The sequence below is a fragment of the Lindgomyces ingoldianus genome (assembly GCF_010093535.1).
Source record: "Lindgomyces ingoldianus strain ATCC 200398 unplaced genomic scaffold BDR25scaffold_10, whole genome shotgun sequence".
Taxonomy (NCBI): Eukaryota; Fungi; Ascomycota; class Dothideomycetes; order Pleosporales; family Lindgomycetaceae; genus Lindgomyces; species Lindgomyces ingoldianus.
Window position 1 is genome coordinate 874,678 of NW_022985171.1, and position 14,745 is coordinate 889,422.

Consider the following 14,745-nt stretch of genomic DNA (forward strand, 5'->3'; position numbering starts at 1 on the left):
ATAGTATTAAGTGTTAATACTTAGTTAAGTAATTAACAACTACTATAATATTTATGTACTCTTTAGATAGGGGTAGGTTTATAATAAAATTAATTAATATGTCTTTCTAAGCTTATTTAGGGATTAGAAGTAGTTTAAGCAGGCTATTATACCTTTTTTAAAAGGCCTTTACTTTACAGTAAGTATAGCAACATAATATATATTAGCGTACAGTATGAAACATGTGGGGCTAGTAGTACTCTCTCTGTAGTAGGTTAAAAGTCTTTCCTCTGCCTAAGTGTTTTTTAATAGGCAAGTTGTGTACAATTTAGAGTAGTTTAATTCTTAGTTTATTAGAATTAAGAATTATAAGTTAGTTATAGTAATACAGCTTACTATTTTAGTTTTTATAGTTAGCTAGTATTACCTTTTTTAACTAACTAGCGCTGTTTTAGAGTAGGTCTAAAGTTTCTTAAATAAATTTATTATTTAAATACTTATTAATAATAATCTAATTAATTATTTAATCTATTTTATTTAGGTTAAGGTTTAAAAATAGCTTAGGTTAAAGTAAAGTTTAGTGTTAAGCCTTTTACACTTTTTTTTAAGTAGGGATGTTTTAGAATTACTTTATAAAGGCATTTAGTTTCTCTTTATCTTAACTAAGATAATAAGTAATCTTAAAATTAAAATAAAATAAGTATTTAAACTAATAGGCTTATTAGTAGCTAAGTTATTTTATAGTTAAAGTACTGTAAGTTCTTATAGTTAAATAGAACCTGTATTAGATGCGCTGCACTTTCTAGTTTAAGTTGCTATTATTTAAAGCAGTGTACTATAGTAAGTAATTTTTTATTATAGATCTTATAATTACCTTCTGCAGGACTTATTCTTTTTAAGAAGTATGTAATAGGCCTAATAGTCCTATCTAGCTTAGTCTAGAAGAGAACTCCTGCTACTATGTAGTCTAAGGCATTAGCTTCTATAAGTATTAGTAGTTTAAAGTTAAAGTAGTAGAGTATTAAAGCTTTAGTAAAGGCTTTCTTTAGCTAGTTAAAGGACTATTAGTAATTTAAGTTAAAGTTAAATTAAATTTTTTTTTTAGTAAGTATAATTATAAAGCTTACTTACTATAAAAAGTTGTTAATAAATTATTAGTAAAAGTTAGTAAATTCTATAAAAGCTTAAACATCTTTTATGTCTTTTAGGTATTGCTAATCTAGCATAGTCTAAACCTTAACAGGGTCTATTTAGATGCTATTTATAGAGATTACATATTCTAAATATGTAACCTTTAATTAGTAGAACTTACATTTATCTATGTTAAGTTATAGACCTGCTTTTTTTTATAGCTTTTAGCACTAGGCGTACATGCTGTTTATGCTCTAAAAGGCTATTACTATAGATTAGAATATTATTAATATACGCAGTGCAGAACATGTCTAGGTAGGGTTAGAGCAAGTTGTTTACAAAATATTAAAAAGTACTAGGCGCGTTAGCTAAGCTAAAGGGCATTACTAGGTACTTAAATAGTTTATATTAGGTCTAAAACGCTGTTAGCTACTTATTACCTTTTACTATTATTAGCTTGTTAAAGGCAGTAATAATATCTAACTTTATAAAATACTTTGCTTTACTTAGTTAGCTTAAGGTTTTCTGTAAAAAAAAAATTAAGCATTAGTTTTTAATAGTAATAGTGTTTAGTCTTTAGTAGTTAATGTAGAATTAAAGCCTACCTCTAGGTTTCTTTATAAATAGTATAAGTAACACTACTAGTAAGAAGCTAGCTTAAATAAACTCTTTTTTTAGGTTCTTATTAAGGTATTTTTAAAGCACTTTTAATTTGTTTAGTAACATCCTATATAGTAGCTTATAACTAGGTTGTTTACTAGGCTTAAAAGTTATCTAGTAATTATATAGACATTATATTAAAAGCTTATTAGACTTGTCTTAAAAGAAGACATGTAATAAGTTGTAGTAGTTTTAAAAGACTATTATTTTTAAGTTAGTGCGTTTTTAGAGAGCTAAAGCTTAGTCTATATTAGAAATTATAACTGCGTAGATTTTATAATCTAGTTATTAAGCTAGAGTTATAAATAAGGCAGGTTCTATATAGCAGATGTCTATTTGCTGTTTAAGTTCTAGTTTATGTCTAAATTAAGTAGGTAAAGATTTCTTAAAGGCTTTCTTTTTTTAAGTTTAAGTAGTTGTTAAATTATTTTATGTAGCCTATTTTAGTAAAAGGCCTAGCTGTTACAATCCTTGCTTCAGGAAGCACTTAGGTCTTATAGTATTCCTAGGGGAAGGTAGGACAGATAGTAGGGGCCAATCCGGTAGGGTGTACAGTCCTACGTACAGGCTAATGGGCTAATGGAGGGTTCTTAGGGTGACCAGATTGTGGTTTGCCCTATGTGCGGCAGTAGGGAGGCTAGGGTTAAACAGTCCTATTAGACAGGGTTAGAGGTATATATAGTGTAAGATATATAAATAGTATTATAGCTTTTTAAAAAGCTAAATGCTACTTAGTTTATATAAAAAATAAACTAAACATTAAACACACCTCTTAAAAGTTGTTTAATATAGAAACTATATACATGTGCTTAGGGTGCTAAGGTGAGTTTAGGCAAGTTTAAGTAAGCTTTTATAAGTTAGTCTTACTACTAACTTATCCTAGCTTATTTAAACTTGCTAAGCTCTCTTAGGCTTTACGTTCTATTCTCTATTAGACAACACATTCTTTTATTACTGCAGGCAGCTGCGCTGCCTTTGTAACCTCTAATTAGTTTATAAGCAAGCCCTGTCCTAACCTAGCTAGATTGTAGAGCACTGCTAGTGGAGTTACGCTAGTCTAACTGTAGACTATAACACGCTGCCCCCTCTCCCTAGCAGCGTCCTTACTGCTCTGCTTACATAACTATGTTAGTAAGAGTTTATTTATAAGGTAAGTGCTTACTTACTAAAAGGTATTTCTAATGTCTATTTTTTTTATACTAAATAGCTTGTTAGTTTTATTTTTTTTATTATTCTTATATTACTCTTTGTTTTAACCTTTTTTACTAGATAAAGATAAGGCCCTGCAGCGCTTACTAATTCTTAGAGTTATTATGTATGTTAACACTGTCCTTAGACAGGTGCGTTAAGTGTGTAAAAAAAAATAACAAGTGCAACACTTTTATATCTAATACTGCATAGAAACGCTTAGAGAAGAAGAGAAAAAAACTCCTTTACTCTGCTAAGGCTTCTTAGGCTAAGGACTAAGTGTTACTAGACAAATAACTAGCTTAAAACTGTAAGCAGCTCTATCTGTAAAAAGAGATGTTACAGTAGAGTTAGAAGACTCTAGAGGCAAAAGATAAGAAGTGTTTTAAATAAAATTATATCTAAAAATTATTAGATTTATTAAAGGTTTATTATGTAAGGTACTTAGAAAGGGATCTCTTCTCCTTAGATAAAATAGAAGCCCTTAAGGCTAAAGTAAAGGGCTGTTCCCTCTTACAGCCTTTATTAGCTAGAATTTATCTCTAAAGGCTACTACTATCTAGTAATAACATAGCTATTTCTTTTAATATAGGTGCCTTATTACCTAGCTAGTTTCTTTTAGATAAGCCTAAAGGTACTTTTATACTAATAGCTGCATGTTCTGTAAGTTCTTAGCTAGTTTTTATATGTTTTTACTAGTAAGCTACTTTTTCTATTTTACTAAAAACTCTTTTTAGTTTTTTTAATTACTTATAATATGTTTAACTTTATATTCTGTTTCTTTATTTTTTTATTTTTATATAAATAAGAGGATTCCTTTAGGTGCTTTTTTTAGTCTAAAAATGTAAAACTATAGGTAAATCTTTATATGTAGAGGGAGCGTAAGCTTATAGTTGTCTTGCTAAGTTTATAAGACTTTATATAGTCCTATTTTTTTTCTGCTAGCTTTCTAGAAGGTCTTAGTATCTTAAGATTTTTAGTATTAAGATATACATAATTGCCTAGGTAGATCTCTAGTCTTACTTATTATAACTTATTTACATACTTTTTTATTGTTTTTCTGCTAGACCTAGCTTTAATAGCTAACCTTTTATATATTTGTTATAAGTTTATTAGCTAATCTACTAACTTCTATAGGTCTATAAGTTAGTTTCTGTGTAATGTAAAATAAAAGTTATACCTAAAATTAGCTTTATATAGCGTTTTTTTGTTATAGCTAATTCTATGTTGTTAATTACTAACTGCGCTATTAGAAGCTATGCTGCCTAATTATTCTATATGTAAAAGATGTACTTTCTTAGGTACTTTTCTACTTCTGCATTTGCTCTTTTAGTCTAACTATCTGTCTACAGGTAGTAGGCAGTTAATAGTTTATGTGTTATACTAAAGTGCTGTATTACTGCTTTTTAGAAACTGCTAGGAAATAACTTATTTTAGTTAGAGATAATAATTTTAAAGTATTTATATACTAATATTACATTTTATTTTAATTTATAAATAAATTCTTTAGCTGTTATTATTTTTTTTAAGGGCTAAGTGTATAAATACTTAGTAGTTTTATCTAGAGCTACTATAATTATGTTGCACATCCTTTCTATTCCTAGTTCTTTAGACAGAGGTAGTCCTGTAATAAAGTCTATTATAATTATAGTCTATAGTAGTTTTAGTGCTTTAATTAGTTATAAGTATCTATAAGTCTTGTGCCTCTATAAGTTATTTTTATTACAAGTATTACACTCTTAAAGCACCTTTGTATATAGTTGTTTTACTTTTAGTATTTACTAAAAAATAGCAGCCTTTAGTTTCTTTTATAAAGTGCCTATTTCTAAGTGTCTAAATATTAGGGATTTATAATATTTTTAGATTAGATTTTTCTATCTTTGCTTACTAGCTATAAGTATATAGAATTCTTTTATAAGTTAGGGCCTGTTATAAATCTATTCTTTATTAGTTTTCTTAAAAAGTGTAAACTTCTTAGTTTTTTCTTCCTTTTTATTAAAGTAGTCTAGCCTTTAGCTAAAGGCGTCCACCTGCTAGTTCTGTATTCCTAGAACGTGCTTAATAATGCAGTTAAACTAGGCAAGCTTTATTGCCTATTTTATGTGCATTAGTAAGAGTTTTTTTACTATTAAAAACATAACTAAGTTTACATAGTTAGTTATAATATAAAATAGCTTTGCTATCTTGTGTAGCTCTGTAGCCTATACTCTTACAGCATTTAATATTGCTTTTAGTTCTTTATTAAGTATACTATAACCTGCTTTAGGTTCTAAGAACTTAGCAGAATAGTACGCAACTAGGTGCTATTTTCTATTTTCCTGCTTCTAGTAGAACGCGGCTCTACAGGCTTCTAGGGATGCGTCTGTATAGATCTTAGTATCTAACTGTGGGTTATATATTCTTAGCACTAGTTTAGCAGTTATAGCTTGTTTTAACATTACAAATACTTTATTTATTTATAGAGTTTAGATAAACTTTGCTATTACTTATTTCTTAGTTATAGTGTTTATTAATAGTATAGTAATTTTTAAGTAGTCTTTAATTATTTATTTAATGTAGCCTAAAAGTCTTAGGAATTTTTTTACTTTCTTAACTATTATTAGTTCTAGCTATTTAAGTACCTTTTATATTTTAGCTAGGTTAATCTTTATTTCTTTACTATTAATTATAAACCTTAGATACTCTGTTTTAGTAATGTAGAATTTATATTTAGAAAGCTGTAAGTAAAGTCTATACTTTTTAAGCTATTTTAAAACTTTTTATACCTTTTGTACATAATCTTCTAGGGTATCTTTTAAGTAGATAAGAACGTTATCTAGATATACTAGAGTAAAGACATTAAGGTATAGATTAAGGGCTGTATTAATAATTTATTAGAATGTTGCTAAGGTGTTTATTAAGCTAAATAGCATTACTAGTAATTTATAAAGTTTTTATAAAGTTCTAAATACTGTAAGCTACTTATCTCTTTTTTTTATCTTTATTTTATTAAATCTATCTTGTATGTTAAACTTTATAAAGTATTAAGTTTCTTTTAATTAGTTTATAATATTTTGTATAATTAGTAAAAAAAACTAATCTTAGATTATATTATTATTTAAGGTTTTATAGTTCTAATAAACTTAGATTTTTTTTTCTTTTTTATAAAAACTATAGCTAAAGCTACTAGGCTATAGCTTTTTTAAATATAGCTTTATACTAGCATCTTATTAACATATTCTTACAAGGCCTTTTTTTATATTCTTATTAGGGGGCAAAGCTTATAGGTTTTTAAATTATAATTTTTTATTAAGTTAATAGTGTAATTTTAAGGCTAGTGTAGTAGTAGCTCTTTTAGGTTCTTTAGTGTTTTAAACATATTCTTATAGTTCTTAGACTTAGCTAAAATGCAGCCTTTTTTCTAAATTTAAATAACACTAATTTATTTTACATTTTTATTAGCTTTAATTTCTTTATAAGAGACTTCTTTAAGTTTTTTTTTTATTATTTTTATTACTTAAGCTTTTAGCTTTTAGTAAGAGAATTTTTAAAGTTTTCTTTTTTTAGAGTAGTAACTGCTGCCCTGTTTTGCTTATTTATAGACTAGGTAATAGTTATTATAGCATGCTAACTAAGTTATGTGTGCATAGTTGTTAGAAGTTTCTATAGTTATAGTTCTTTAGTTAATTGCAGAATTATAAGTTTTAAGCTAATTATAGCCTAGAATTACATTATACTTGCTTTTTAGCTAAAGTATATTTATTAACTTTTAGTCTTTTATGTTTAGGGTTTTAAAGTCTTTTTTATATGTTTTAAAGTTAATCTATTCTCTACTATATTTAATTAATAATGTGTTAGTAAAGGTTACCTTAAATAAGTTTTTTTTTATGTAGAATAGTATGCTCTACTTGTCTACCTAATTCTTATTTATTGCAGTGAAGGTGCATCTGCTGTCTATAAGAGCTAGTCTAGGCCACCCTTTGTACATAAAGGTGGTTGTTAGGCTATGTCCTACCCCTTACCTTACTGTAATTACTACTAATATGTTGTGTTTAACTTCTTTATTAGGAAAAAAGTAGAAGTTAATGTCTTATAAGTTATTATTAAACTTATTTTTTTTTCTTTATAAATTTAATGTTTCTAATTATAGTAGTTAGCTGCTTTACATTTATAATTTTTAACTAAATAATGTAATGTTAGGTAGTCTTTTTTTTTTACTGCCTTTTACTAGAAGTAGTAGAACTTATAGTTGTTTTATTTTTTACAAACTGCCTATCCTTCTTGCTTATGTAGGGGAGCTGTTTAGCAGGTGTAATAATTTATAGTTTTGTAGGCTAAGGCTGTCCCTTACTATAGGCATTTATTATAGTTCTTTTTTTATGTAAGCTACTAGCCTGTTCTATGCTTATTGTCTTAGTGTTTAATATAGTATTGTTACGTGCACTAGTACTAGAGGTATAGACAATTATTAGGTCTATGTAACATGTTAAAAGGGCTCTTCTAAGTCTACTGTAGGTATTCCTGCGTTTGTACTATCTAAACAGGGTGTCCTTTTTATTAGTAATTATTAGTGCTATAAGTTTTGTTTTTACAGAGTGCGCACTAACTATAGCTTTGTTGCATTACTAAAGCCTTTCTGCTAATTATAAAGCTTAGAAGTAGTGTCTTAGGCTTCTTAGGTACTAGCTTTAGAACTTTAAACCTAGTAAGTTTGCCTAGTTCTTTTAGTTTTTAATCTTTAATTTTAATAAAGAACTACTACTGTTCTTTTTTATTTATAATATTATACTTAACTTTAGCTATTTATTATATAATGTTAAATATAAAGTAGTTATTGCTAATGTTTATTTAGTAAAGTAAGACTATATAATAACTTAAGTAGTTATGTTATAAACTGCACTTCTAGCATTTATATTTCTAAAACTGTTAGAAGAGCTCTCTTGCTAAAGTGCTAGAGGTCTAGTTTTAGAGAGGAAACTGCTTTTCTTTTTTCTAAATATTTATAATATATCTTTAGATCTAAGTCTTTTCTTTATATCTTTTAAAGATTATAAGATTCTATAACACTAAATTTAAGCTACTAAAGTTCTAAATAACTATTTTCTAATACACTTTAAAATAGTTATTTAAAAAATAGTTTTCTTTACATTACTAGTAAAGTTTATTATTTAATCTTTTTAATATTTTTTTGTCTATAAGGCTGTATTTAGTAGTAATAGCTTTTATTATTATAGTAGTATTTTTATTCTCCCCCTTCTAGAAGTTTAGGCAGTTTTAGTAGAAATGTCTTACTTTTTTATAGTTTAGGTAGGCCTTGTCCTCTAGCTACTTTTATTATTCCTTTATTAAAGGTAGCTTATTGCGTTCTAGAACTTAGCTCTTTTTAAAAAGAGGGCTTTATGTATGCTTTATATAACTAAAGTTTATTAGTTTTTTATTATATTATAAAAGCTTTTTTTTTTTAGAAATAAACTTTAGTTTTTAGAGAGTTTCTTTTCTTTTCTTTTCTCTTTTACACTTCTTATAGTAATTGTTATAGGTTATTGCTTATGTAATAAAGTTTTTAAAAGTAGTTAGTTTTTTATTATATATAAATTTATCTTTTACTATTTTACTTAACCTATTATAGAACATGCAGCAGAGAGCCTTCTAGTCTATCTATCTACAGATAGCTAGCTGTTCTCTAAAGCGTGCTGCATAGTTCTAGACTAGGCTAGTTTCTTATTTTATAGTGTTTAACTTATTAGCTATAATTTTTTTTTATTAAGAGTTTTATAGATAGCTGTTAAAGCTTCTTTAAAATTTTTAATATTACTAAATATTTCTTTTATTTTAGAGGTAAGTGCTTTACTATTTGCCCTAAAGTTTATCTAATTATCTGCATAGAGTTAGAACTAAATTATAGAGGGGCTTTCTAGGTGTAGTTCTATCTAGAATATTATTTCTATGTTAGTCTAAAATGCTTCTTTATTATATTACATATAAAAGTAACATTTTATAAAAAATAGTTAAAGGTCTTTTAATAATTTTTTAAAAGGCTTTAAAAGGGCTAGTTTTAAAGTCTTTTTAGCTATAATACTTGCCTTTTTTATTAAGATGTTCTAGATCTTTACTAACTTTACTTATAGTTTATGTATTTAGTAGGCTTAGTTAGTTACTTTCTAAAGGCTTAAAAGTTTTAGAAGATTCTGTAATTTTATTACTTTTTAGTAAAGGTTAGTAATTTTTTGCTTAAGTTTTAGTAATTTACTAACTTTATTACTAATCTACTAGAGTTTCTTAATGTTATTTTAAATTATGTTAATCTGTTCTGCTAGAACAGCTTTACTTTAGGTAGGAACTTTTATAGATCCTAATAGCGCAGCATAGGCTATGTTAGAATCTAAGTTATATTAAGAGGTGTCTATACTTTTTAAAAGGGGTAGTGTTTAATGTTATAATTCTTACTTTAGGAAGCACTTAGGTCTTATAGTATTCCTAGAGGAAAGTAGGACAGATAGTAGGGGCTAATCCAGTAGGGTGTACAGTCCTACGTACAGGCTAATAGGCTAATGGAGGGTTCTTAGGGTGACTAGATTGTGGTTTGCCCTATGTGCAGCAGTAGAGAGGCTAGGGTTAAACAGTCCTATTAGACAAGGTTAGAGGTATATATAGTGTAAGATATATAAATAGTATTACAGCTTTTTAAAAAGCTAAATGCTACTTAGTCTATGTAAAAAATAAACTAAACATTAAACACACTTTTTAAAAGTTGTTTAATATAGAAACTATATACATATACTTAGGGTGCTAAGGTGAGTTTAGGCAAGTTTAAGCAAGCTCTTATAAGTTAGTCTTGCTACTAACTTGTCCTAGCTTGTCTAAACTTACTAAGCTCCCTTAGGCTTTGCGTCCTGTTCTCTATTAGACAACGCATTCTTCTATTACCGCGGGCAGCTGCGCTGCCTCCGTGACCTCTAATTAGTCTATAAGCGAGCCCTGTCCCAACCTAGCTAGATTGTGGAGCACTGCTAGTAGAGTTACGCTGGTCTAACTGTAGTCTGTAACACTAGCTTATTAGCCTTACTTAGGTAGTTCTTCTCTAGGTTATTAAAGAGTAAGTCTAGAGACCTTCTATATTAAGTGCTACTTAGGTGTTATTTAAGTGTAAGTGTAAGTATATGTCTTAGCATTAAAAAGAGTTAAAGTTTAAAACTTACTTTTAGTAATTAAAGGCAACCTTATGCTAATACAGCTATAGTTATCCTAGAATTAGGTTATAACATTCTATGTTTATTACATAGAGCTTAATCTGCTCCTTGTAGTGTTAGTAGGTAATTATAATAGTTGTAGTATAAAAAATAAAACCTTTTTTAAGTTATTTTCTATTAAATCTAGTTAGGTAAATTATTTAAGTAAGTAGTATTAATTAAAGATTTAGTTTACACGCTAGTTCTCTATTAATATAACTTATGCTATTTACTTTTAAGTTAATAAGAGCTTATATTAAAGCTAATATAGTTCTTTATTATAAACATATAAAAATATTAACTTAGTACTTTTAGTTATTAGTAGGGGACTTAGCCTATAGGTTAGTAAAGATCTAGTGTTAAATTAGTCTTAGAAGGCAACTTAGCCCTAGGACAAGCCTTTTTACAGGCTTTTACTGCTATAGCTGCAGCTATATTAAGAGTAGCAAAGAGGATTAAGGCTTAAATATAAGTTAGAGCCTTTGCAGAAATAAAATTAAAATAGTAAAAATCTTTAATAAGTGCTAGCAGCACTACTTGCGTAGACTTAAAAAAAAAAATAAAGCAGTTTTAGAAAATATAACTATGCTTACTACACTTAAAGCATTAACTTTTTTTTCTATAATCTTTACACTTTCTAGAACTAACTAAAGCATAATTTAAATTAATTTCTATTACATTAAAGTTTTTATTTATAACTGCGCTAGTTTAGGGGCGTATTAGAGCTTGTACAGAGAGGAACTTTATGTTATTATTATAGGTAGCAATTAGGTTTACATACGCATTAAGGTTGTTTAAAAGGGGTTCTCCTACTATAGCGCGTTGCAGTTTAGTTAAGAGGGAGTTATATAAGGCTATAATTAAACCTAACATGGTCCACAAGCGAATGTTCAACACAAGCGAGTGTTCCGCCCCACCACCAAAACGCAGCCAACCTACTACTAACCGCGATGCATTAACAACTATATAATTAATTATCTTTAAAAGAGGCTAGAATTAACCTAGCTATTTAAGCTCTTAATAGAGACGCGTCTTTAACTAAAAGGCGCGCTGCAGCACTCTACAATGTTAATTAAATAGCTCTCTGCTAACAACGCGCAGGGATGACTATGCAACGTGACTGTATAGCTAACAACAAGAAGCTTACAAAGCTAGAAAAGAAGGTAATTATTAAGCATATACTTAATCTAGATTCCTAAGGATTTGCGCCTACTCTAGGTGCTGTATAAAAGATAGCTAACAAGCTTCTTACTAAGCGCAGCGCTCTACTAGCAGGTATTAACTAGCTATCTAACTTTATTACATGTACGCTAGCAGTTAAAACCTACCTTAGCTAACTATATAATTACTAATAAGTAAAATGTAAAGATCTAGCAATTATAAGTAAGTAGTTTAAGCTTATAAAGGCTACATAATTAAAGTATAAAATTATAAATTAGGACACATATAATTTTAATAAAATAGGCTTTTAGATAGGGGTTATATTAAGCTAAATAGTTATTATAGGCACAGATAGACATAATTAGCTAAAGGCTATACAGCTAGGTAACTGTAAATAGGTGACAGTTATTGCAGGCATTAACACAGATAAGTAGGCAATACCTCTGTACATAATCTTTAAAGGCAAGCATCACCTATCTGCCTAGTATAAAGATAAGGATATACTAAAGGACTAAGCTATTAGTGTTAGCAATAACAGCTAGACAACTAATAAACATAGAATTACATAGCTAAAGCACTTTAATCTGCACATAAAAGATTACTTAGTAGGCTTATAGCAGCTGCTTATTTTTAATAGCTATAAGAGCTATTACTCTATTAAATTCCTAAAGCTCTGTAAGCAGAGGCGTATTATAGCGCTCTATATGCTAGCACACGCGTCACATATTCTACAGCTGCTTAACGTTGGCTGCTTTTTGCTGTTAAAGTGTGTGTACAGTACTAAGATTAGCTAGTTAATCTGCTACTAGATTAACTATATTAACAAGCTAACCTTTTTACTAGCTTTTAAAGCAGTATTTAGTTGCTTAATTATAATAGATAATATCTGCGCAGGCTTTAGAGCTACAGGACTAGTCTTATTTAACCTAGAGCTAGTGCTGTTAAAGCTTAATATATAGCTACCTAATTAGCTAGCTACTCTACTACTAAATACTACTTAAAAGGCTTAAACACCTAGTAATTTTTATAAAGTTAAGGCTTAGTTAACTTTACTATATAATTAGATTTAAAGGCATTAAAATTTGTTTTTTTTGCTATACTTAATTTAGTAAAGCAGCTAAGTAAAAGTGCTACTAAGATAGCTTATGTTGCTGTTTTACAGCGTAATTAAGCAGCTGCCCTAGAGAGGGCCTGTAAGGCAGCTACAAAGCGTAAGCAGCGTAAAAAAAAGTAAATTTAGAAAGAAAAAACTCTAACAAGTTATTAAAGCTTTAAGTTAAGTACTTAGAAGCTTACTAGTATAGTAGGAGGTAGTAAAATGCCTTAAGAGAAGTTAACTGCTAAAAGCAGCGCAGTGCGCGCACAGCGCTGCAAGCGCTGCAACAAGCCTAGGCATAACTCTTATACATGCAAGAATATTAAATAATCCTATAGTAGTTTATTTTATATAGTATATTTTTGCGTTGTTAAATTAATAGTCTTTAAAGTTAAATTTAGTAGTAGGGCAGAACACTTGCTTGTGTTGAACATTCGCTTGTGGACCATGTTATCTTATTTAGGCCTATATTAAATGCAAGTTAGTAGAACTTAGTAAAGTGTAAAGTAAAGCTTTTTTATTTTTATTATAAAGTGTTTAGGTAACTTAGGGCTATTAACTCTTTATTTAAGTCTTTATAAGTTACTTATAGAAACACTATAAATTAATCTAAGTTTATAATATCTTTATCTATTAGTAAGTTAATTAAGGCTGTTATGTTATAGTTAAGTTAAAAGTAGGTGTCACGATTGTGCACGAGTAAGGTTATAGAGCTTCACGGAGGTCTAGTTTAATTACTACGTGAGGTATTATAGTAGGTATAAGACGTTGTGTGAGGAACAGAAAGGTTTAGAAGAAAATTAGTAATTAAATACTTAGCTTAAAAGTCTAAGCGCTTTAGGTATAAATTAAGCCTGTTCTAGGTTTAGTTAGTGTTAAGGCAGTTTATGCTTAAGTTTATGTCTATGTTATGTTGTGTTTATGTTAGACGTGCACTAATAATACTCTAGTACACGTCTAATATAGTTATGTCTAGGATCTAGGGAGGATACTATAACAGTACTCCCCCTCTTATTAGGAAGGGAATCTTTTACATTAGTAGTTCTAGCATTAGGTTATCTTTATTAGGGTATAAGTTTAGTTTAGATAGGTATTAGGTGTAGAATTAAGTTACTATAGAGTTCTCTTATAAAGCTTCTGCAGGTTCTTATAACAGTTTGTTATATCTAGTCTATTTTATAAAGTATTTATAAATACATTTCTTTTTATTAAACTAGATCTATTTAATGTCTTTTATAACATATTCTAGTTTGTTATTTATAATAATAGGTTTAAGTAGCAGGTTTAGCTGTCTAGGTAGATAGTTAGATTTAGAGGCTGCTTAGTGCAGCAATAATACGTGGAACACAGGGTGTATCTTTATGCTGTTAGGTAGGATTAATTAGTAAGCATATAATAAGACTATATAGGCTACTGTAAAGGGGCTAAAGTTTTTCTAATTAAGTTTTTTTAATTATTAGTTTATTTAGATATTTCTAGTGTCTAGCTAGACCTTCTTACTAGCTGCATATGCAGGGGCAGGGGTTTAAGATTAGTTTATATACTCTTATTAAAAAGCTTAAGCCTATGTAAGCTTTTTATAAATGTATTTAGATATATTTTAAATTTTATTAATAAGTCTATTTATATCTATTACTTATACAGATTAATAAGTTAGTTAAAGAGTATTTAAAAGTAGTTTAAATCTTATTTAGAGGTAGTATCTATAGTTTACTAAGAATAAGGATACTTATGTTAATTTAGATGTTATGTTATTAGCTTTAAACTATGCTGTAGCTAACTATTTTACCTAGTTATCCTACTAGTAGTTTGTGTACACTTATAGAACTTATTTTATTACAGTGTTTGTGTTCTTAGTCTAGCTGTTAGTCTTTAGGTAAAAAGCTATAAATAGATAAGGGACAATTTAGAGCTATTTACAGAGTTTGTCCTAGAAGGCTAAGACAAACTGCGTACCTCTGTCTAATATAATTGTGTTAGGCAGGCTATAGTAAACTTATACGTATTAGTAGAATAACTAGGCTATATTAGGGGCAGTTATAGAGGAACATAGTATTAAGTGTTAATACTTAGTTAAGTAATTAATAACTACTATAATATTTATATACTTTTTAGATAAAAGTAGGTCTATAATAAAATTAATTAATATATCTTTCTAAGCTTATTTAGAGATTAGAAGCAGTTTAAGTAGGCTATTATACTTTTTTTAAAAGGCTTTTACTTTACAGCAAGTATAGCAACATAATATGTATTAGCGTACAGTATAGAACATGCGGGGCTAGTAGTACTCTCTCTGTAGTAGGTTAAGAGTCTTTCCTCTGC